Raw genomic sequence first — 25,835 nt, 5'->3', positions numbered from 1 at the left:
TGCTTCTCGCCACACACCAAGCATAATGGAGTCGGGGTCATCTCATCGCTGGTGAAAGTAAATCCTAACGAAAGATAGCTTTCGCTGTATTGCCTCGAGCTCACCGTCTTTGCTTTCTTTTTACCACCACTCATACTAGGCCCTTCACCTGGGTCACAATCTTGTCCAGGGCCCAGTTCGGAGTTTGCATTTTTCCTTTTTAAAAACTTCTCCATCACTGCCACCACGACCTGTCGCATGCGTCACTAATTCTCTTGTCTCTAAGAAGGTAGGAGGCAATTACCTGCTGCCACCCGGACGAATATTACATTGCTCTGCCAGTCACTATATTACAGCACAGACACGCAACAATGGCTTATTATTTGCAGATAATAATGAATAAATTTTAATAAAAAAGAATTTTAAGACTAAGTGAAATTGGACAATTTCTCAAGGCACGCCTGACGATCTCTCACAACACACTAGTGTGCCACGGCACAGTGGTTGAAAAACACTGCTCTACGGTATGTAGACTGTATTACATGCGTGTTGAGCAGAGAGGAGATATTATAATATTATACAGTATCTGGAAATATAGTGTGTGACTGCTGCTGAAATAAGGAAGAGACTTAGGATTCTCCTTTTCAAATCTGAAACCAAACTGCTGAAGCGGCACAATACTTACCTGAACAGCTTACTCTGTGAAGTCTTTAGCTATTTAAACTAAGCATTGGTGGTTCAGTGGTAGAATTCTCGCCTGCCACGCGGGAGGCCCGGGTTCAATTCCCGGCCAATGCAGAAGTGACTTTTGAAAGTTAAGCCTTCACCAAAAGAACATTACAAGCCTTATCGTTTCTGCCCAAACTAGACCAACTCCATGCTGCTGAAATATACAAGAGACTTAGGATGCTCCTTTTCTATTTTGAAACCAAACTGTTTAATCAGAACAATACTTAATGAAAAGCACACTCTGCATTGTCCTTAAACCTTTAAGATAAGCATTGGTGGTTCAGTGGTCAAATTCTGACCTACCATGCGTGAGGCCGGGGTTCGATTCCCGGCCACCCATGACTGACTTTTGAATATTGAGCCTTCACCCAAAGAACTCTGCAAGCCTTATCACTTCTGTCCAAAAAAAGGGTAGCAGACACAGTCCATGTTGCTCAAATATACAAGAGCCTTAGGATGCTCCTTGTCAATTTTGAAACCAAATTGCTGAGTCAGCACAATACTTACCTGGAAAGCGCCCTCTGTGAAGTCCGGGTTAGGTTCCAGGCCAATGCACAACTGAGTTTTGGAGACATTTGTGTTGCTTGAGCCTTCACCCAAAGCACTTAACAAGCCTTATCAATTCTGCCCAAAACTAGGGTAATGGACAAACTCCATGCTGCTGAAATATGGAAGAGATTCTCCTTTAGAATTTTAAACCAAATTGCTGAAGCAGCACAGTACTCAGCTTTAAATCGCACTCTGCGAAGTCCATGGATTTTTAAGATAAGCATTGGTGGTTCAGTGGTAGAATTCTCACCTGCCACGCGGGGGCCAGTCACACGTAGGTGTAGAGCGCTGACTAGCCAATAGAAAGCGAGGATAATCCAGGAGGAGGGTCGGACGAACCTAACGTAAAAACATCCGTTCAAATATTTATATTATATTATCTGTTACATATTGTATCTATGTAATTTTTTAAAAGCGGCATTGTCAACATTTACTATTCCGATACTCTTTCAGTGTGTAAAATTAACTGTTAAAGAAGAATGTGAAATTAACAGTTTGTCAAAATTAAAATAACTATCTAAATAATATATGCAGGGTGTGTTATAGTAAGTTATTGAAAATGTATTCCAAATAAGGACTAAGATTTTAAAACTTACAAATACAAGCTAGATAAAAACATATTTACAAATACACAGGACAATTTTGTTTTGTTTTTTTAAATACAATGTTGTCTATACACAATTCCACAATGGTAGAGAGAGAGAGAGAGAGAGAGAGAGCACAGAAAACATAGAATGAGATTCATGGACAACAGTATTACACAGGATTTGTAACTGTTTACCAAAATCCAACCTTGTGCTTGGCTTGCAATCAGACATGCCATGCACAGACCTTAAATACTGTGTTTCACAACAAAGTTATTTTCTCTTTTCAACAATCCACCTCTGCCTCTCAGCCTCATAGAATGAGGACTGCTGAAACTCTGCCCATGTCGTCTCTGCATTCATTCCCTGTGCCTGATACAGGGAGAGCACTTTAGAAGGACAGTAAATGTATTTGCCTGCCACTCCAGGGAAACCAGTGTGGATATGAGGGCTATTGGGTCCTTGTTTTAGTGGCTGGTGGCAGAAGCTGCACAGATGACCAGAAGGCCCTCTGCAGAGTATGCCTCAAAGACTTTCCTGGAGCAGTAGAAGTATTTAACATCACCAGCCTGCTAAAAGAAATGTACAGAGGAGCCATCACCCATGTAACGAGAATTTGGCTGACCACAAGCTAAACAGGATCTAATTTGTTTTTTTTACTTAGTTATGCATTATGTTTTGTAAAGTAAAATTATGGTCACTGATTCTTTTAAAATAACTTGATAGGTTTCATATTAGACCAACAGATCAATGACCCAAAATTTAATTATACAACTATTGAAAAGATACACATCTACTCTAATATATTCTAACTTAATCTAACATAACTGTGTGATCTGCTCACTTGTTACCAAAAGACTTTATTTTAAGTGTGTGTTTGACTACTGAACAAACAACAGACACTGAACAGTAGACAATAGAAATTTCACTCGGCATACAAACGTATAATGATATTCCTGAATTGACACTACATATATAGTTTAAAACCATTCAAATGATATTCATAATATACCGATGTTTCTTTTGAGTAAATAAGCAATTTTGTTATTTATAAGTCGCTTTGGTTAAAAGCGTCTGCTAAATGAATAAATGTAAATGTAAGTGTACAGTTCACTTTACCTGCCGCCTAAGAGCGCTTTTTTTTCTCAGGTAAAACGATGAATGTTAATCGCTGTCTGGGGAAAAAAGAAATAAACAAAAAGAGATGAAAGCCGAAAAAATAAAGCCAATAAAGTATTAACTGGTTTACGCGGTAGCGGAGGCAATTCAAAGTGTAGATCTTCAAAAAAAAAAAAAAAAACAAACAAAAAAGAAAACAACAAGCTTCGGAACAGCGCCATGGAATCAACATGTGGCGAAAAATATATTGCATCCGTAGTGATAAGGACTACCACTGAGAATTAACTGGAGAAGTTAAGCATAACTACTTTCCGTTCCGGGAAAGTTAAGCAGAACTACTTTCAGCTAACCACCCTGGCAGCAGTGGGATTTGAACCCACGTCCCCAAAAAGACTGGAGTCTAAATTCAGCGCCTTGGACCACTCGGCCACACTACCCCAGGCTGACGTGGTGGTAAACCCGTTCGTGGTAAGAAGGTGACCGGGTCATTCTGCCGGACAACAAGAAATCTGGCATGGGCGCGACAAATGGGCTGTTGTGAGACTCAAGTGCCTTTCGCTTAACCAGCTCTGCCGGAGACATCTAACCATTTCCAGCTGAAGACAGAGCTAAGGCGTGGTCTTTTGGACGCGATTCGTCTAGGCTTAAGACCCCATGGTCCACGGTCACATCGGTAGTGTTTGCGGAAGAGCTCTTCTGCTATGACCTTACATCCCACTTACAGTGGTGCTTGAAGGTTTGTGAACCCTTTAGAACTTTCTATACATCTTCATTACCAGGACCTAAAACATCATAAGATTTTCACACAAGTATTAAAAGTAGATAAAGAGAACCTAATTAAAGAAACCAGACAAAAATATTACACATGGTCATTTATTTATTGATGAAAATGATCCAATATTGCATACCTGTGAGTGGCAAAAGTATGTGAACCTTTGCTTTCAGTATCTGGTGTGACCTCGGTGTGCAGCAACAACTGCAAACAAACGTTTCCGGTAACTGTTGATCAGTCCTGCACGTCAGCTTGGAGGAATTTTAGCCCATCCCTCATTATAGTACAGTTTCATCTCTAGGATGTGGGTGAGTTTCCTCACATGAGCTGCTTGCTTCAGGTCCTTCCACAGCATTTCTATTGGATTAAGGTGAGGACCTTGACTTGGCCATTCCAAAACATTGACTTTATTCTTCTTTAACCATTCTTTGGTAGAACGGCTTGTGTGCTTAGGGTTGCTGTCTTGCTGCACGGCCCACTTTCTCTTGAGATCCAGTTTACGGACAGATGTCCTGACATTTTCTTTTAGAATTTGCTGGTATTATTCAGAATTCATTGTTCCATCAATGATGGCAAGCCGTCCTGGCCCAGATGCAGCGAAACAGGCCCAAACTGTAATGCTACCACCACCATTTTTCAGAAATGGGATACGGGTCTTATGCTGGAATGCAGTGTTTTCCTTCCCCCAAACATAACCCTTCTCATTTAAACCAAAAAGTTCTAGTTTGGTCTCACCTGTCCACAAAACGTTTTTTCGAGTAGCCTTGTGTCTTGTCCATGTGATCTTTAGCAAACTGCATGCAGGAAGCAATGTTCTTTATGGAAAGCAGTGGCTTTCTCCTTGCAATCCTGCCATGCACACCATTGTTGTTCAGTGTACTCATTATGGTGGACTCATGAACATTAACATTTGCTGATGCGAGAGAGGCCTTTAGTTGCTTAGAAGTTACCCTGGGATCCGTTGTGACCTCGTGGACAATTACATGTCTTGCTCTTGGAGTGATCTTTGTTGGTTGACCACGCCTGGGGAGGGTAACCATGCTCGTGAATTTCCTTCATTTGTACACAATCTGTCTGACTGTGGATTGGTGGAGTCCAAACACTTTAGAGATGGGTTTTTTTTTTTTTTGAACTTTTCCAGCCTGATGAGCATCAACTACTCTTTTTCTGAGATCCTCACAAATTTCCTTTTTTCATACCATGATACACTTCCACAAACATGTGTTGTGAAGATCAGACTTTGATAGATCCCTGTTCTTCAAATAAGACAGGGTGCTCACTCACACCTGATTGTCATCCCGTTGATTGAAAACACCTGACCCTAATTTCCCCTTCAGACTAACTGCTCATGCAGACGCCAACAATGTCTGCACCATGCACGCTTCCTTTACAGAATGCGCTTAAGCAAGGTCTTTACAAGAAAAATAGGATCCAAACTCACATGGGCTGTGCACAGCGGATTGGCAGTTCATCACCTTAACCTCTTGCTGACATAGCTCACGCATATGAAATTACATCCCGGTGTGTGGAGCAATAAAGAGGTTTCGGTGCAGGTTCTTTGCCCCTGTCGTCTGGACTGCGGAATGCGTTCTGCGTTGATGGACCTCCAGAGACGCAAGAGCCTTACAGCAGCTGTGGCCAAAAAGCATTGAAATACAGCTCACAGTTGCAAAACACATAGCCACAGTGCTAGCTTTTCACATTTCTCCACCCTCTCTAGTGCTAGTTCAGGGACCTGTACAAAGCTTCCTGTTTGTAGGTGTGAGACAGACTGCAACAAAGCCAGATATTGCTGGAAAGAGGAGGCAAAGTAACAAGTTTGCGACAAGGATGGGATTCGAACCCACGCGTGCAGAGCACACTGGATTAGCAGTCCATCGCCTTAACCTCTCGGCCACCTCGTCCGAGGCCCACCGCTTTTAACGAAAACTATGCAAATGAGGGTTTAATGTTCGCTGACTAGATGACTGCTTCTCAAATAGATTTTATTCAAGTCTTGAGGTATGAGCTGTGCCGTCATATAAACTGAAGGGTGACGATGCGGCGAGACGGCCCAAAGGTCTCACAGAACGGGACAATTCCATAGTTGAGCCATCGCAATGCAATCCAATCCTTGGGCGGCTAGGTACCGACTACCTATGGACTGCCCATCTCAGCGAGTTAAATTTCTTTGGAAAATGTAACTTTTACCCATGACCTGAGAAGGATTACGAGGTATAGAAGATGGATGGATGGAAATGTAACTTTTATCCTTACCTGGATATACACAACAACTGTGGAAAAGGGGGCATGAATTGGGACGTTCGTGAGGCAGCATGCTGTGGCCAAAAAGCATTGAAATACAGCTCATGGCTGCGAAACACGTAGCCACAGTGCTAGCTTTTCACATTTCTCCATCTCTCTCAAGGATATTCAGCTGGCCTGCCGTATTCGCGGAGAATGCGCTTAAACGACAACTCCGTCTAATATACACAAAGGCTCTTTTAAGAGTCACTTCATCGTCTCAGAAAACAGCTAATTTTATTTCTTGGGCTGTTTGAATATTTAGATAATATTTACAAAGAGAAGGGGACACATATATATATATATATATATATATATATATATATATATATATATATATATATATATATATATATATATATATACTGCTATGTATATTACATAATGTTTGTTTGTTTTATAGATGATGATGAACAGTGCAGAAGAGCCGTGTATTGTCCTTATGTAAAAACTAGACAATGCACAGTAATAACGCCGATGAGCTGTGTCTGTGTACAGTAGCCCAAATCTGCCTTCTGTTCCAGGAGGCGTTGTGTCTTGTGCTGGATGGAGCTTGACTGCCCTCGTGTGTCCAGTTTAAATATTAGAACGTGGTATGGAGAGAAAAGGATATATATATATATATATATATATATATATATATATATATATATAAATATATATATATATATATATATATCTGTGTGTGTAAATGATGTAAAAGGCTTTCTATCAACATTAGAAAAATGTTGATACATTAATTTAGTATTTTTATGATAAATATAGTGCTATGAATATTACATAATGTTTGTTTTTATAGAAGAGCCGTTAATTGTGGTTATGTCCGAACAATACAATGCACAGTAATGAGCTGTATCTGTAAAATAGCCCAAACCTACCTTCTGTTCCAGGCGGCGTTGTGTGTTATGCTTGATGGAGCTTGACTGCCCTCCTGTGCCCAACCTCGGGAACGGCAATTTCCCAGCAGCGGTATTCTGTCATAAGAGTACATTTGTAGTTAGGCCCGAGTTGGGTAAGAAATATTACATGGTTTATATTACTGTGTCCCCTTTTTAACCCGTTCATGATCATTATTGTATACATTACAAAGATAAAGGTAATGTTCTTCCCTATTTGTGGATATTCTCGAAGTGAAATAGATGAGGCCACCTAGGGAACACTAAGTTATCTAGGAGCAGTGATGAGAATGACATGTCTAATAACATTAGAAATACATTAATAATGTTATTATAATAGAAATCAAGGTGTGCACTTTAACATTATACAATATACATACACAGCAAAATCCACAGAAACAAATCCACTCTATTGGAGTTTCATTTCAACACTTTTAAAGTGTCCGGAGGGGTCCACACTCCACACTGTCATTTTAACACTTTAATAGATTTCACATCAACTCTTTGTATAGTTGAAATTGAACACTACTCAAGTGTTAGTTTCTCAACACCAGTGTGTAGTGTTAGAAATTAATTCTCATAGGAGTAATTCATTAAATCTCATAGTGTTAATTGCATACTATTAAATGAGTTGCCTCTAACACTATAAAGTGTTAATATGCTACTGCACAATTAAAATAACATTTAAATGATTACAAATCTAAAAGGCAAATAAAGAAAAAAAACAAGTTGGTTGCTTTATAATAGTTTTCTTTTTTCAAGGGCGTTAACATTACTGACCCCTCAGGTCAAGTCTTTCTAAATATAACAATTGGGCACTATGTAATCTCTTTGATTAATCTCATTAGAGCACTGCTGGTCAAATGGCCTAAAGTGTGTCAGTTCATTCACAGAGATGACAGAAAACTCATCCATTTGGTTATCTTCTATACAGTATGCATTGAAGTGGTCATCATAGTACATCGTTTTTACATTGCAGGAAATAATGAAAGCACTCTCTACATATATTATTATATCACAGATCTTTTTGAACACAGGGAGATCATAGGTACATCCAGTGCATATGAACACACCAACCTGATACTCATTACCATAATGTCTGACCCACTTTGTACTTGTAACACTCAAACAGGCTTCACTTTCTATTTTATGTCCGCTCTGTCATCACACTGAAGCGTGATAGTTATGTCAGTATTATTCATTTCTCACAGACCTTCCTTTCACCTTGATAATATATGGAAGCACTGAATAAACAGTCAATTTGTCATGTTTTTGTATGAAGGTGTTAAAATGTTGAGTTGTACGGCCTTTCCTGCCTCGTGGACTTTTCACCGGTATCGTTTGAATAAATCAAACTGGTAATGAAGTGTCGTTACTGATAGGGAAGCAAAACAGAGACAAAGTGTGAAAATCCATTGAATTTGGAAATGAAATTTCGACACCATTGAATTAATAGAATCCGTGTATCATATCATTCATTCTTTTCGTATTCAATTATCCAATTATCCGAAAATGGAAAAATGGCTTATTTTATTATTCATTTACAGATCCAAAATGAAACAGAGGAAAAAAAAAAAAAAACAAGTCATTTTCCATTCTTTCAATGTCACACTCAAGTTAAAAATAAGCGATTAGAAAACGGGTCAAATGTCCAGGTTTCATTTGAACATTTTTTTTTTTTCGATTGACTATGACCCAGAAGTTACTGGTTTCTTCACGTGTTGTGCTGGATAAAGGTGTTTTTATTTTGGTTTATTTGTTTAGTTTTTTGCTGAAGAGCATGGGGAGATTCGTACTGTTTAAGGGAGCCAAATGTGTAACCCTCAAAGAAGACTGCAAAAATATTAACTCCAGTTAAACCAGTCAATAATTCTTTATAATCCTATAAACGTTTTTGCATTTACGCTTTTACATTTTAGAAAATGGGCAAAATCAAGTTTAAAGAGAGGCTGTAATAAAAATACAGTTTTTGGAGTATCAGGGTCGGCGCAGTGGCTTTGTAGTTAGCTTCTTTGCTTCACACCCCCAGGTTGTACTCTGGTTTCCTCCCCTAGTCCAAAGACATGCGTTGTAAATTGTCCGTAGTGTGTGAACAGGTGTATGATGGGCTTACACCTCGTCCACGGTGGCCCCCGCCTTGTGCCCCGAGTCCCCTGAGATAGACTCCAGGGTGACCCTGTGTAAGATCGATGGAATCTCTGATTTAATGAACACTGAAAAACTTTTCATTTCTTTTTTTTGAAAGCATGTAACATCAGCACGACGTTTGGGGTTCACCGAAACGGGACTATTGAAGACTCGAATAACCGGCTCTTTTTCCAGTCTGTGTAGCCTCACATTCCTGTTATTGGGTGACACGGGTGGAATCCAATGAGGTTTTCTACTGTTCTCAAGGTTTGGCATGCTGTACATCCTGAGATGCTTTACCGCTCACCATGTATGTAAAGATAGGTTATTTGATGTTACCATGGCCATCCTATTAACTTGACCCAGTCTAGCCATTCTCCTTTCGTCAACAAGGTGTTTCCACCCCGAGAACTGCCACTTACCGGATGTTTTTCACACAAGTATGTGTGTGTGGAAATCCTAGGAGAGCCGCAGTTTCTGGAATACTCAAACCAGACCATTTACAACCATGCCACGGATAAAATCACTGGATTACATTCTGGTGTTTGATGTGAGTATTGACTGAAGCTCTTCATCTGATCCTGCTTGATGTTGTACATTGTGGTGTTGCCGTATGATTGGCTGATTGGATAATTGTATGAATGAGCACATGTACAAGTGATCAGTGAGCACATCTATCTACCATAGAGGTATTTTGGGGCAATACTTGACAATGTACCTGACTTTGTTAGATTTGTGGCCAAGTTGAAGAAGCTTTTGACATCCCAATGGAAAAAAATTAATAAAACAATCCAAGACAAATTCACTTTCAGTCTTGTTTTTTGTTTTGTTTTTTTCCCCCTTCATGTTAATCTCTTTCTACAGAACCCGTCCAAACTTCATACGTCAATGCAGTGAGCAAGATAAACTGTCCACAGCTAAAGTATCTAAGCATGCAGCTGTTTTCACCCTTATAGAAAAAGTTTTGCAGTTCCTATCCAAAAGACACCAATAGCCCAGATGTCCTTAGAAACTAAATGTAACCTCCAACTCGTGGCCTTTTCAGTAACTCGATTCCCAGACGTCGCCACACTGATCACAGTGCATCCTTCTAATCCACCGTGCAGCGGAAATGGACCAGTCGATTTAAACGGATTGTTGAAAATGTACGTTGTTCAAGGCATTTGTGAATTTGAAATTTCGCTACAAACCGAGTCTGAACAGTCGCCAGAATCTGAGGCAAAAACACACGAAGGAACGAGATCACGTTGTCATTGCCTTGTCTTTGGTGTTCTACATTTTTGACAAAAGTAACAACAGAGATGCTGCGTTAAAGTGGTCAAGAAAATTACACCAGAGTAAAAAAATCCCATTGGGTTAGATTATAAACATCGACTGAAACTCTCGATAGGACGTGACATTGTTGGAGAGTTGCATACGAGCGGACATTCAACAATATTTAGTAGAAGCCTTGTGGATGTTTTCGTCTGTGTTCGTCTGTAATATACTGGACTGTCCTACCAAGAGTTCAACCACATACACATTCAACTGAAGCTCATACAGTCAGCATACTGAACTCTCCTTTTTGCCATAGTGCGGCCGCTTAACAGGATAAGGCCTCAGAAGTCAAGCACCAGCAGCTTGTGGCTAAAAAGCTGCAGCAGAATTGAGCTCGGCTAGGAGGTGACGGGTGACGGAAAAAAGCCGGGGAACCTCGGAAAGGAAAACAGGGCTGTGTTCCAAATCTTTTATTGCCTCCTCTTCAAACTCCAAAAACCTCTGGGCCCTACAGCTAAATCCAAAGCTGAGGAAAACAACCGTTCAACTAAGAAGGCCTTCTCAAACACAGTGTTTGAGCGAAGGGAGGAAATGATCAAACACGGATCAATTGGAACACAGCCCATACAGCAAAACCGTAAAAAGTTGCCATAGAGTGTAAATGATTCAAAAAGACACAAATCTAAGCCCAAACACTTCATATGACCATTGATATGACTGCTAACGAAATCTATTGTACTGTAGCTACACTGCTACAAGTGTACATAAAGATACACCGATACAACCAGTTGAACATGAATAACACGCAAAGCACATTTCACAAGCACGATATCTTTCAAAAATGTCCAAAAGCACAAATTCCCTAATAAAGGAAAAAGACATGTTTGTGCTAACATGTAAGACTTGAGTTTCTACATCTTCCAAACCAGTACACTTGAGCGTCTTCGTTACTGTAAGCTCGGCTCTGAAAATCTGCTACCACTGTTGTACCAGTAAACACACACACAGACAGAGCAAGTTAGCAAAGATTGGTCAACAAGGTTTCTTCAACACAACCACCTTTTCATACACGTACGCTCACTTCATATTGCCAGTCCCTTTTTAAAAATGAATTAAACCATGAGCAGCTGTCTTCTCAAAAGTCCTGTTCAATTTCAGAGCACAAAAAAACTGCCTATATACACAACAATTCAGTCCCACGGCTCTGAAAGAAATGCAGAGCACAAATGTACAAATCACTGTAATTTCTATTTTTCTTAAATGTGAAAAGGATGCTTGTAAAAAGATGATAAATCTTCACTGGGAATTACTTTACGGTGATCATCAACAATTAATTTATAAATCAGGGAATAAATCAGCCTGGCTCTGGTCCTGAATTCCTGTGATCATGCACAGTGTGATGATTTCTCATCTAACACTCCTACCTAATGACCCGAGGACTTAAATCGGGTGTGATTCAGGAAAATTCCCAAACTGTACTGGACTGTAATCTTACAGGACCACAGTAAGGCTTCCCCACTCTAAAGCGTTTCCTATAGAAATATTTATTTGAACATGATGTGGATAATCTAATCACAGACTCTGGATTAATGGTGCACACAGTGATGCTTTCACACAAAAGTGTGATGGACACTAAAAAGCTGGAGCAGCACTAATGCATGAATAGTTTGTCTCAGAGTTTGTACTTTCAATTAGAAACACATTAAACCTCTGCACAGTTTCCAACTTCATATGAATAATATTGTAAACAGTCGTATTAGTGAGAATGAGGACAAACGGTTAAATATTCACAGAAAGTTTGACTTGGTCACAAAGCAGATGTCCCTCCCCTCCCCCCACTGAGAGCACAAATGCGATGAGCAGTGCTCCCTCTTCAGGCTGGGAGATGTATCACAGGTTACACCACGTTGTCTTCTGTGGGCGGCTCAGCGTTGGGGGGCTGGAGGAGAGTTTGTTGAACTGTAAAATGACATTTTCACTTAGGGGTGTACTCACTTTTGTTGCCAGCGGTTTAGACATTAATGGCTGTGTGTTGAGTTATTTTGAGGGGACGGCAAATTTACTCTGTTACACAAGCTGTACACTCACTACTTTACATTGTAGCAAAGTGTCATTTCTTCAGTGTTGTCACATGAAAAGATATAATCAAATATTTACAAAATGTGAGAGGTGTTCTCACTTTTTTGTGAAATACTGTACATCTTTTTATTTACTTTAATTTTTATTCATAGTGTGTATATATATATATATATATATATATATATATATATATATATATATATATATATATATATATATTAGTGTATATATGTTTATTTCATTAGAAAAAGTGCAGTACATTTTCATGGTACGGTCAGTACTGTTTATTTTTGTAATAAAGTGAACTTAACTTTTCCACTGAGTGTTATATTTTCATTCAGTAGTAATCGGTTATTAGTAGGTGCTACCCGACTTGGTTATCGGCGTCTGTAAGATCCACTGTCGGTCAGCCTTTAAAATAGATTAATGTGTATGACATGTTCTTCTTTAATTAATAAAGAAATGCACTTGTTGACAACTTGCTGTGGTATAAGGGGAATAAAACACTTCAGAATGTGCAGTTCTACCTTAGGGTGGTAACGGTCACTCCACTTCATTGGATTGTTGACTACTTTCCTATAACCGCATGTTTATTCCTTACATAAATTAAACACAAATCATGTAGGGGTTCTACATGCATGTAATATTTGCACAATCAATAACCTATTAGAGTAATACATTGTGGTATATAAACTGAACTTTGTGTTTGATGTGTCTGTAGTGTCCAAAGCCCGTGGTGGTGGCAGTGCATGGCGTGTGTGTGGGAGCAGGTCTGTTGGGAGTGTTAAGTATCATCTCATACACTCAGCAAACAATATGGATGGAACTTTCCAGAATTGTGGTATCACTTTCCTGCAAAGCTTTAACCATCAGAGAGTTATCTTTTACTGGGGCTTTTAGCTGCAGGAGACTGAATTACTAACAGTTTTTTTTTGTGTGGATCTGATCTCTTCTTTCGCAGGAGTGGATCTAATCACAGTCTGTGATATTTGTCTGTGCACACAGGATGTCTGGTTTCAGGTGAAGGTATGAGGAACATTAACTTGCCATACATTGCTTGCTTACATGTTTACACCAAGATCTGTAAACAAGTTATTTTTGTCCATATGATCATATATAGAGACAGTAAGTGATGAGAAGATAAGAATGGGCTGATTGTTCTGACTTGTACAAGCCCCTATGAAAGAGTTGACCACAAGGGGGTGCACACTGAACAATTATTTACATTTGCAGTTTGTTGAAGATTAAATAAACCACAGTGAGCATCAGATGTCTGGTTTTAATACAAAGTGGACTATTTTATGATATTACCATCTTGTCATTTATCAAAGAAGAACTCCAAAACCTGAAATTTGTTCATTTTTAGACAGAAAAATTCTGCAGTGTAGCTGTTCTAGTGGGCTTTCACACTGGAAGTTTAGTCCAAAACAGAGCACTTTGCATGAAAAGTTGGTAATGTGACCGTCGTAATGTGGACTGGGAAGTGCACTGCGGTACCGAACCCGAGACTACCTGTAGAAGGTGGTCGAGTTCGGTTACACTGGAACTGTGAATGTGAATTGTCCCATGAATGTGAACGTAACTTGTATCCGGGTCCTCACTTGTTCAGGAAGTAGAGTAACCTGTGCTGAAGGCCTGTTGTGGTGATGATGTGTCATGACATGTTTTGGCCCAAATCTGCAGTAACTTTGAAAAAGTGGAGGCTCCTCTGAATATTGTGGAATTTCTTGATTTTGCGTTAATTTCTGTGATCACAAAATGGTGAAATTCTGGACTGACACATGGAAGATATGGAATGATAACAGAAGAATGTGACTTTGGGTTGTACCGTGTATTTTTTTCATGTAGCTTCATTATTTAGTATAAATGAAGGCAAGTGTGTGTTCTGTTCTTCATCTCTGCAGTCGTGTGTTGCCTGATAGTCAATGATTGCTGGAGCTCTGGAAATAGCAGGTGAGATTGCAGGCCGGAGTCCCGTTGCTGTCCAGGGAAGCAAAATCAACCTCCTCTACTCCTGAGACCACAGTGTAACTGAGAGCCTAGACTACATGGTAAGAATCTGCTTAAGACATGAATAGCATTTTTAGCCTCAAGGTAGACCCATGCACACACAGTATGGCCACAAACACAAAGTAGAGCAGTCGAAATCTGAGATTTCTCCTCTGCGTCTCCAGGCTACTTGGAACATGAACATGTTGCAGACACAGGATCTTATGAAGTCAGCGCAGGCAGCCCTGGAAAAGAAGAGTCCGAAAGACGTGCCCTTCTCCAAGCTTTAAAGGAGAAGATCCAGGGCTGTTGAAGCTGTGGTGGAACTGAGACTTCATCATCCACATATCTTTAATTCTTCTTGCTAAGTCTGTTTCTTTTTAGTCTTTTTATTTTTAGACTGGTCAAAAGACTGATTAGTGGAAGTGAAATGATAGATGAACTTTTAATTACTTGCTTTATTATTTGCAGGTGCCTTGTACAGTAAGACAGTGTAACTAATACTCAAAAGCTTGTTTTGTGTGTTAACATGTACAGTAGATGTACATATTTTTTCTGGTGCTGTGTGACTGCAGAATGTAGTGCAGTTAGCACATTAAATTTCCTTGGATGCTCACTTTTAACTCGAGGAGGTCACAGTTTGCCCAGACATCTTTTATTTAAATCTGTCAATCTGTCACCCACACGTCATTCTGGGGGAAGAAGAAGAGGAAGCTGGACAGATAAATTTATTTATTTATTTATCATTGCTGTGTTTCCTCAATCGAGTGCAGAAAGAAGAAAAACAACACAACTGATTTAAAAATAAAAATATAGAAAACAATCTAATGTAACGTTCTGATCCGGTTTGCTTTCAGTAGGAAGGCTGTCCTCTTTCCTGTTGCTCTTTCCCTTCTATTAGTCCATTTGTCCAGTCTGAATCGGTTTGATATGTTTCGAGATGATTCGGAGTCAAATAATTTTCTAGTGAGAGTCACACACTTCCAAACGAACTAGACTGAGATGAGTATTTGATTCTCACTAGAAAGTGATTCGACTCTGAATCAACTCGAAATGAATCAGTCAAACTGATTCAGACTCTATAAAAGGACTATGAGATGTGATTAAGATATATAGTCCAATGTTTTGCTTTACAATTCCACTGTGTGTGTGTGTGTGTGTGTGTGTGCGCGCACGTGTGTTTTTCAGGAGAACGAGAAACTCTGACACAACAGTACATCCTGACCATTGGTACTGTGTACACATCAACATACACACACGTCTCCATGCTGGACATCTCAGGAGCTTTCACACACGGTGCTAGGAATATCCTGGGACAGAGAAATGCACCTCCTAAGTGAGCGAGTTTAGCGTCAACCGGTGAAATTTGCTGTAGCGTGAACACTTTGCCCCCGTAAGCTTCACTCTCCGTCAGGTTCACTGTAATTTGACATAAAATGTACATGATGTTTATTTTTCATACATTTAGGATTTAATGGGTTTTTTTTTTTACTCTTCGAGGAGCAGAAATGATCTTTTGAGGCAGCTTCTTCATCACTACCTGCTCCGTTTGTCTGAAAAATGTAACGACCGGTTTCAAAAAGTCACGATGTCTTCAGTTCATGTGATTTTACTGTTGAATTTAAACAGGAAATGTGAAATATTTTTTTCCTTTGTTTCCTCTACTGTCTTTTTGCTGTGATCTTGAACACAGTTGTATTTTTTTTTAAATAATAAATAAATGATCATTCTAGTTCTCTCACTTTCCCTGTCCTAATTGTCCTGTATCTGTTAAATCCGTTTCATCTCTGGTCTTTCTGTCTGTATGAACACTTGTAGAAATGACATGTAGTCCATATTTTTAAATGATTTTATTCATGATTTTGAATTTAAATAAAGATATTCTTTAATTCTGTATTTTGTCATTTAATTATCATTAGAAATCAGAAGATCAGATTAAAGCCACGGCTTCTTTACCTGCCGAAGCTGTAAAACGTTCAATAAACCAGTCAATAGATCAACTGAATAAATGTAGATTTTTATTTACTGATTAGATGTATTGATGGTGTTGATAGATTATTTGAAGAGTTTTATTGATCTTGGACAGAATCATTCAGATAAATATTTTTAAAAAAAATAAAAAATTGATAAATAGTTGATGAAATAAATGTAGTGTAATGTACTGAGTCAAATATGAAAACTACAAATAAATAAAATCTATTTATATCTGTGTATAATTAAAAACCTCACTTAATACAAGAAATTCATATCCTAAATATTGCAAGTGATTAATCTGTTCATTTTATTCACCTGTTTAATTATTACTTTCTAAATAATAAACAAATGAATGTTCTGGATTCATGAGGAATGTTTACATTTTGTGTCCAAACTCAAAAGTTTAAACAAAGTGTATATTTATGATAATAAAGCACAAAGAACGTGAAACATCAACACGACTACAATCATCGATTAATTAAATTAAATATTAATTTTAAAAAATTAAATTGAACAAGAGTAAGATAAAGTATATTTTTAATTAAAATGTAATTAGAAAGGAGCACTTTTAAAGTGGATTTGATTAAAATAATGATAAAGCTGTTTTTTATGTATTTGTATATATTATCCTCTATCGTGTTTAAGAAGAAGAGAATAATGAAGCTTTTTATGAAATAATATTTGGGTTTATTTTATTTTATTTTCTCCTCACAGATTCAAATTTACGTCAACGTCCGTTACGTTGGTGACGTCACCGCGAGCACGAGAAGTCGAAGTGAGGAGCAGAAAGCGTTGTTAGTGTTAGTGTTAGTTCTGGCCCGTTTGGACCCAAAATAAAGTGAGTTTATTCGGTTCTGTGTAACCAAACCCGTTCTGTGCTGTATTGTGTGTATGTGTGTAGTTAACGGTGTTAACACCTGTGTTTCAGGTGTATCAGTATGAAGCAGGCGGTGACGGCGCACTGATTCACTCTCGGAGCTCGGTTCACTAATGACCGAATCACTGAGGAACCGACCAAAGATATCTCACACCCGCACGGAGAAGAAGAACAAGAGGAGAAGTGAGAAATAACATTTTATAACTTTTTTTATTCACTCCTCTGGTTCAATATTAATGTTAATATTATACAAATATGCTAGCGGTGCTAGCTTTTGAGGAGGCAGTCCAGTCCACGCATGCACAGTGTAATTAATGAGCAAGCTAATCGAAATGTGATTAGCAAATAGGTCGATGTTATTTTTGATTCTATTTAAAACGATGAATTCACTCTGTCAATAACTGCCCCGTCTGAGAATACTGCATGATTTACTTTTATAAGTGGACATGGCCACCTACTGGACTGGAGTGTGGGCAGTCGATTGGCAGAAAAAATCAAATAAAATGGGGAAAAAAAAACAAAAAATACAAAAACAATACTACGTAAATAAAGGAAAAATAAAGAGATAAATAACTATATACTAGATATTTAGCCACAGTTCTTGTATATTTATTTACAACCACTGCATATAGACACGTGTATAACCTAATAGACCTATATAAGATATAACCCAGCACACCTATACTATAGCACTTGCAATGGAAACATACACTACCGTCAAACGTTTAGACACATTCATTCTTTATTCACCCCTCGAAAAAAATTAATTTTTAATTTTTAGGATCTTCAAAGTAGACGCCCTTTTTCCAGAAATGTATTCTTGGCATTTCTCACTTGATATCTTGAGGAATTTCCCTGAGATGCTTTTTAAACAGTATTAAAGGAGCCTCATTTCACTGCTGACTTTGTTCCCGTCTTAATTTCTTTGTGGGATATAATATATATTTTTTAGGAATACGATCTGCAGATCACTGATAGGAACCAGGTTCTGCTGGTCAGTCACGTTAGGAGGTTGGGTCCTGCAGCAGCTCCTCCACCAGGACCTGTCTTACTCATCCCGGAGTTCTGCTACCTCACAGGTCTCCCGCACAGAGCGGGAGAAACACAGCGCTTAATCATTGTCTGCTTCTTATCGCACTAATTGTTGTAACTTGCTCAGGTCTGACTGATAAGATGCGCACGACTTTAACATCATGAAGGACCTTTCCACTCACACCAGACTGACCCCAGAACAGTGGGAGAACCGCCTCAACAGATTCATCAACAACATGAGCAGGTACCGGATAAAAGAGACTGCATTATTAATTCAATTCTGCTTTTGTCTGTATAGCGCGTTTAACAGCGTACGATGTCACAGAGCAGCTTTACAGAAACTTATACATTCTTTACATTTAGAAATTTATCCTTAACGTGCAAGCCAGAGACAAATTTTACAAAAGAAACATTTGTAGCATGCATATAAGGGATGTGTATTTACTTTACAGAGACTATCCCGGGCAACACGAGGCTGAAAATATAGCGTGATGGTTTTTCTGATTATATCATTCTTAAGTTTAATGATGGATATACACTACCGATCAAAAGTTTGTGGGCACCCGACTGAAATGTTTTTCATGATCTTAAAAGCCTTTTGATCTGAAGGTGTACGATTAAATGTTTGAAATGAACGTTATACCAATTTACACTGCTGAATTTTTCAGTGAATCTCTTCCAGGAATGCCAGTGTTCAGACTACACTCAGCACATGGGGTCTAAGCTTTGAGAACAAGCTGCTGAATCTGACTGGAAGAGTTCTTCCTGCTGAGAGGATCCTACAGGGAGCGAGAGCAGTAAGGGGGACCACAGAACACAGAGAACACAGAACTGTACACAACACGTGTCGCACTCTTGCTGAGTAGAGTTTGTGTGTGTGCGCGCAGTACGAGCGCAGTGCGCGCAGTACTTCAGCAAGACTTTAACGCGAACACGCTTTAAACCGGTATTTCCCGTCGCAGCACACGCACAGGTTTGTTTAAGATTAGCACGCGCACACTTATAATATTGTCACTACAGATCCCATGGAAATGAATGCTACTTTTAAATGGTTTTACTCTTCAACTTATAAATCTGAATTTCCTGCAGACGATACTAAAGTGAATGCATTTCTTCAAGACCTTTGTAACCCTGTTATTGATTTGAATACTGCCATGCAACTGGACTCCCCACTCTCTCTTGAAGAAATTTGAAATTCAGTTAAAACTATGCAATCTAACAAAGCTCCTGGCCCGGACGGGTTTCCAGTTGAATTTTTTAAAACGTTTATTGGAAAATTAGCTCCATTGCTTTTATCTGTGTTCAACGAATCTTTGGAATGTGGGTCTTTGCCTCCAACTCTGACACAAGCCACTATAGCTCTCCTTCTTAAGGAGGGTAAGGATCCGTCCTCCTGTGGTTCTTATAGGCCGCTGTCTCTGCTTAATGCAGATGTAAAGGTGTTGGTGAAAGTAATGGCATCTCGTTTAGAGGACGTTATCCCTTATATCTGAAGAGCAAACCGGTTTTATAAAGGGACATCAGTTGTTTTTCAATACCCGTACGCTCTTTAAATTATTCAAAGCATTCGGCTGAGATTGGGATTTCTTTAGATGCTGAAAAAGCATTTGACAGGGTTGAGTGGGTTCAATCCACATCAGAGAGGAATGATTTCTAGGATTTATGATTTTATTCTGGCGTTAGGTAGTGAGGCGAGTACCAAAATTAAGAATGCGTGGGAAATGGTGTTAGGTGTACAGATAAGTGAGGAGTGTTGGGAACGTGCTATAGGTAGGATACAGTCTATCACTTCCTGTGCTCGTCTTGGTCTCATCCAGTTCAAAGTTTTAGAGTCCATCTGTCCAAGTCGAGACTTTCTGTGATGTATCCGGACGTAGAGGACAAGTGTGATAAATGCCATGGCTCTCCCTGTCATCTTGGCCATATGTTTTTCTTCTGCCCAGATCTCCATGGTTTTTGGACTGGTTTCTTTACTGCCATTTCCACTATTCTCAGAGTAGATTTAAAACCTTGTCCATTCATTACTATATTTGGGATTCCTGGTGCCTCAGTTCTATTACGCTCTGTACAAAAAGAAATCACTTTCACATCCCTAATAGCAAGACGTTCCTGCGGCTGGTTCATGTAAATAACTTGTACAGTCAGGCAGGTGTTGGTTGTTTAAAGAAACCTTTTATTTAACAAAAAACAAAATAAAAATCGGCTCCTCAATCTTCGACATCCTTCTGAAAAGACACAGACAAAATAGAAATCACACGCTGCAAGGACACAGCCAGGTTCTCTTTTACACACACCTGAGAGGAGATAAACCAGCTGAACTTTCTAATCTTACATTAAACATCCAACAAGCAGCTTTCGGAGCATCCTCCAGGGGTTGCATGTTCTAGTCCGCTGCTGCCCTGTAGTCAGCATTCTCGTAGTCAGCATTCTCTCGCGGCTCCGGGTCTCCCACCTCTGGGTGAACACCTCCCCCCATTGAGGCAGTGACGCCTCACCCATAACAGCGCACCCAGCTCTCTTCCTGTGAATAGATAGCTTCATACATAATAGTTAGTGGTCTCATATATGTTTTTGAGTCATCTGCAATTACTCCAGCGGCAGTCCTTCATAAGGAACAGACACAGACATGGGTCGACCCGTAAGCATCTCATGCGGTGTTAGATACATATTGCTGTTAGTCTGCATGTGCTAGGTCATTAGTGCAAGAGGCAGAGCATCTACTGAAATATGTTTAGTATCAGCACAAATTACATCAAACACAAATCAGGGTATGCCAGACCTATCCCTGGTCAAGGAAAAACAAAATTTTTTTTTTTTTTTTTGAGCACAAATATCACATTCAGGTTATCCTCCACCATTAAGTGCAGAGTCCATAAGGTCCCATCAGAATTCAATTAAACTATTTGCTCGATAAGTGGCGTTCCAACGCTTTTTCCTAAAACCACATTGCATTCAAACAGACGACACAATCCATGGGCCAACACGTCAGTGTTTATCTATATATTTATATATATTAACAATTCTACCCTTAACCAGGTTGCACTCTGTAGTGATAGCTTTTAATTCAGCCAATTGGGCAGAACAGGGTGTTCATAATGTTTGTGAAATTTCAGACCCGTAACTGTTAAGCTCAAGGAAGTATGAATTTCGGCTAGGCAATCGTGGGTGTTCTCAGTGACTGATTGACTGATTGAGTGACTGGCTCCACAGAATTAATTACACCACTACAGTTGGTGTGTTAGGCACACTACTAGGTTTAAGAATTTCAGTTTGGGTGGTACATAGATTAACCCCATATCCCCATATCCTGTTCTTTCAAAATAGAAATGACCTGGTGTGATGAACGTAAGATCGATGTGTGAGAGAGCAATTTTCCCAGTGATCCGCACTAAGAGAGCATCTCCAGCCTGGCAATCCGTGTGCCACCAAATCCAATGTTTTCAATACATAAACTACAGCCCTGTAAGCGCCCCACTCTCCTGAGCCGGGACCCCCCCCTTTCAGTCACATGTAAGACACAGTCTGTGTTGTGGTTTGCCAGCCATAGTTCAGGTGCAAAGCATAAGTCCATTCAATGTCAGGCTTGTCCAAAGAACACCCGGATCTCAGGATGTTGTCCTTTAGTGAGCAATCAGTGATCCACTGCAGACCATACTTGACAACGTCCAGGAACATTTGTTGTGCTTTTATGGGGCGGAGGATGACCCCAATCATGTCCTGTCGGCCTTGGGAGCGTGCAAGGGAGTCTATGACCGCAGAGGAGTACACCGCAGGGGAGCCCACAGCCTCCGAAGGAGACGCCTCCAGGTGTACTACTGATCTAGGCATGTTAAGGGGAGTAACGGCCTTGAGCTCTCACATGCAGTCACTTGGAAAAAGCGCTGATCAATAATAATATCATGTGGAATGGAATTACAGTTACAGGTTACAGTTGGGACATCTTATATATATATATATATATGTATATATATATATATATATATATATATATCCCATATACATCATACTATAGATAATGGTTACTGGGTGGGTTGGTTGTGTTGCAGAACTTATCGCATTTGTTATCACAGCTTGCTGTAATAATGTTAGACTAAGTGGGCATGTCCCTTCATCCTTTTCTGAGGATCGAAGATATTGTTTACAGGACAATAGTACTGGAAACTGGAGACAGACAACTGGGAACACACAACTGCAAAACCCATCATTAAATGTTCAATTTATGCATCAGATCTAGGCCTTAAAACGGTAAATATTTATCGTGATTTACTATACCCTGATTTTAATAAAGCAGGAAGCTATTAAAAACAATTCAAAATGAGGAGTTCAGTTTTTAACGTGTTAAGACTTCTGATGTTTACAGATCACTCAAGTTCGATATAAACACATCACAAGGCCCTGATTGTGTGGAGTCTGTATTTCTAAACTTAGCAGTTGATATTATTTCATCTCTTTTAATTTATCATTTTAATCTTTCATTGGACAACGGGGTAATACCAGAAATTTGGAAATCAGCTTTCTTATTTATTTATTTCATTTATTACATTAAATCAGGGACATCCAACTATATTAGTTCATTACAATCCAATCCTAAAGCCTCCTGTCCCTTGTAGAAACCCTTTTCAGTGAACCGTTCACATGTTATCAGTCTGCAAGAAGTCTAAGGTCATATAAACATATCAGCACAACTGTTGTTTTGAAAGTCTTAAAACAGTGTCACGGTACCCTCTGCACTTCCCTGTCTGCCGATTTATAAAAGGCTCTCGACACAGTGAATTAGGAAATATTGCTGCAGAGATTAAATAATGTTGGTCTATCAAATCCTTTTAAAAATTAATAACGTAATCTCTACTGCTCTAATCAAACGAATAACACCTCTCATAAAAGGAGTCTTCCACTCTCATGTATAGTTAACCTGTAAAATAGTTCTAGTCTGTTTACTTCAACAATACAATCCCAATTGGCAATGATACATTCTTATCCCTTCCTGATTTTCATTTACCAGATAGATATTGAGAAAGGAAAACAAAATTCCTTTAGTCTACTAATTTGTGGTGTACACTAACCTAACATATTAATATGCCAATGTGTGATAATCCCAATAATAGAGTAAATGAGGTTGAGATCTAGATATGTATTTACAGTCCCCTAGTCACTTTTATCCCCCTAATTACTATTCAAAACAACCTAGTAAGTTTGGTTTTATGTATACAACAATAGTGTTTAGTCTAACTGGACATGCATGTACCCCTTTTAACTCTTATTAACTTATGACTGTACCACACTCAAAATATCACTCAGATCCTTCATACATGACATTTAAATGTAATTTAAACGCTCACTTTGGAGGAATGTGAATATGTATTTAACTTAGTCCAAAATAAGATTTATCATCCATGAGCTTTGTTTCAACTTACCACCAAGTTGTTACCTTGGCTGAGCGCCCAATTGTGAAAGGCATAAGATTCGTCCTATAATTTTATCCATTTCATTTAAACCGTATTTGACCATATTAAGGTAGTGTTAAATCTACTCATATCACAAACCACATTTCCCATCCTGCACTGCGGTCCACAAACATGGCTAGCTGCCATGGACTGCAATTCCCAGCTCACACATACCTGCATCCAGTTCTCAGCTACCTACCGTTTACCGACTTATCAATTCACTTCACAGATTGCGCAGTACATGCTCCATTCCTCGAGTTTGTGACCACTGCTTTGTATCATTTAAATATTGTAACTCGTATACTTTGTATGACATATCCATAGCACACCGTATACCACATATGTATATATATACACACACACACACATATACATACATATACACACCCACACCTATATATTTGCATACCTACTCTATTCTATTCACCAATCTACGGTTCAGGAAAAACAAACCACTTCAACCTACACTGTTGTAAAGGGACTGTAATTAAACTAACTCCCAAACTCATATCAGCACAACATGTCAGCAAAAGGAACCATTATGCAAGGCTGCCTAATCCAGATACTCGTACTCCCTGCAAAACCTAAATTCCACATTACGTACTCACCACCTTATTCTAATGTTACGGACTCAGATATCACATCTGTAACATGCGTACAACACCTTACAGAGAGTTTAAAATGTGCAGACTACTACTGCCATCTGACCTTACTAATTACTTATCATTGGACATAACCAGCATTTAAAGAGAAAATATGCAGAAATTATTCCTCATTATGCAACATGAATACCACACGCCAGAAGAATTCACACTTACACTGCTTAACAATGTATAGACACGTACCCGTATAGGAATCACCGATACACAAATTAGTTATGGTTATCCCAGCTCTTGTTAGCGAGTCAGTTCATGAAGGTAGAGCGTTCTCTAAAACCAAATGTTTAGGCTCAACATTATCTCAACAGGGAGGATGTGACCTAGCCTGATACGGGGATCAGCCAGAGACTGTAACCTCGGGTCTGTTTTACTTTTCAGGGTTTTTTATTAATATCACTCAAAATGAACAGGTTCACATGTCAATTTTATCATTAATCAGGCAAAGATGTCGATATGCCTGTGCAGAAGAAACTATGTGGCACACCGCACAACACATAAACTGTTAGTAAAGTTCTCTCCGGACTGATAACTTCAAGAAATACTGATTAATTTTTTTTTATTTTTTTTTTTTTACAGGAATATATTTACGTATATATTTATATATATATATATATATATATATATTTATGTTGAATCACCTTGACTTTAGTGTTTACGCGTGAGATAACTAAAAGGGGAAGGAAAACAAATCTCTCGCTCGCGCTCTCTCCCTCTCTCGCTCCTACGACCTTCTTGATTGCCCCTGGTCCCATGCCCCTCCTGCTCCTGTATTTCCCCCAGTCTCTTGTCTTTTTGCTTGTGCACCCTCGGCAGTGACCCTGGCCTCGGGGTGCTAGTGCTGGGGGGAATCTCCCCGTGCTCCGGCCACCCCGGAGTGCGGGTCCAGTTTTTCATATACTCCTGTAGTTCCCTGTCCCTCTCCTTGTTGCCTACCTGTGGGAGGTCCAGCCGTGGGCTTTCGCTCTCGACCGGGGTTCTATCCTCGTATTCGGCAGCTCCTTCTTCCATTTTGATAGGTTCTCCATCCTCCCGCATGCGATGCCTCATTCTTTGGTATCCGGTGAATGTTCCCTGTATGTCCACCTCAGTTTCCTTCCATTCATCTTCTCTGTCTTCCAGGTCTTGCATCATGTAGAGCCCGGCAGGTGGGGCACTTCCGACAGGCCTCGCTGGAGGATGGTACTGAGGGGTATATGAGGGCGGGGCCTCGGCCCATTCCTTCTGAACGGCCTCTTTTATCTTTTTTCCTAGGCTTGCTTCCTTTTCTTCTTTCTTCCGTATCACCGCCTCTGCTCGTTCTCTCTGCCGTCTATCCTTCTCCTTCTCCTCTTTCCCTGCCTCCACAAACCAGTCCACTATCTTCTCTGTCTTCACATATTTCTCCCTCAATCTCACGCCTTTTTTCTGTTCATTCCATACAGCTAATCTCTCTTTCATTATCTGGCATAGCTGTTCATCAAAAGTACCTTCCTCGGGCCATTTCCAC

General features: G+C 39.4%; 2 long non-coding RNA genes and 3 other non-coding genes across 7 annotated transcripts; 3 read left to right on the top strand and 2 right to left on the bottom strand.

Moving 5' to 3' along the window:
* The first annotated feature begins 706 nt into the window (after positions 1-706).
* On the top strand, positions 707-777 carry trnag-gcc (transfer RNA glycine (anticodon GCC)). The gene has a single exon. It is a non-coding gene; the product is annotated as a tRNA-Gly (tRNA).
* Positions 778-3,315: 2,538 nt separating this feature from the next.
* On the bottom strand, positions 3,316-3,397 carry trnal-uag (transfer RNA leucine (anticodon UAG)). The gene has a single exon. It is a non-coding gene; the product is annotated as a tRNA-Leu (tRNA).
* Positions 3,398-5,554: 2,157 nt separating this feature from the next.
* trnas-gcu (transfer RNA serine (anticodon GCU)) lies at positions 5,555-5,636 on the bottom strand. The gene has a single exon. It is a non-coding gene; the product is annotated as a tRNA-Ser (tRNA).
* A 7,080-nt stretch (positions 5,637-12,716) lies between these two features.
* On the top strand, positions 12,717-16,257 carry LOC128604741 (uncharacterized). The gene is made up of 2 exons (XR_008385267.1): positions 12,717-14,425; positions 14,549-16,257. It is a non-coding gene; the product is annotated as an uncharacterized LOC128604741 (long non-coding RNA).
* A 622-nt stretch (positions 16,258-16,879) lies between these two features.
* LOC128604746 (uncharacterized) lies at positions 16,880-19,868 on the top strand. Of its 3 annotated transcripts, XR_008385278.1 has the most exons (4): positions 16,880-17,175; positions 17,266-17,397; positions 18,167-18,490; positions 18,929-19,868. It is a non-coding gene; the product is annotated as an uncharacterized LOC128604746 (long non-coding RNA). The 3 variants fall into 3 exon arrangements; XR_008385276.1 differs by having other exon boundaries at positions 16,885-17,397; XR_008385277.1 differs by having other exon boundaries at positions 16,890-17,397; positions 18,374-18,490.
* The last annotated feature ends 5,967 nt before the right edge of the window (positions 19,869-25,835 follow it).

The sequence above is a fragment of the Ictalurus furcatus genome, unplaced genomic scaffold (assembly GCF_023375685.1).
Source record: "Ictalurus furcatus strain D&B unplaced genomic scaffold, Billie_1.0 scf2, whole genome shotgun sequence".
In the NCBI taxonomy this organism is placed as follows: Eukaryota; Metazoa; Chordata; class Actinopteri; order Siluriformes; family Ictaluridae; genus Ictalurus; species Ictalurus furcatus.
This window is presented reverse-complemented; position numbering and strand designations above follow the sequence as displayed.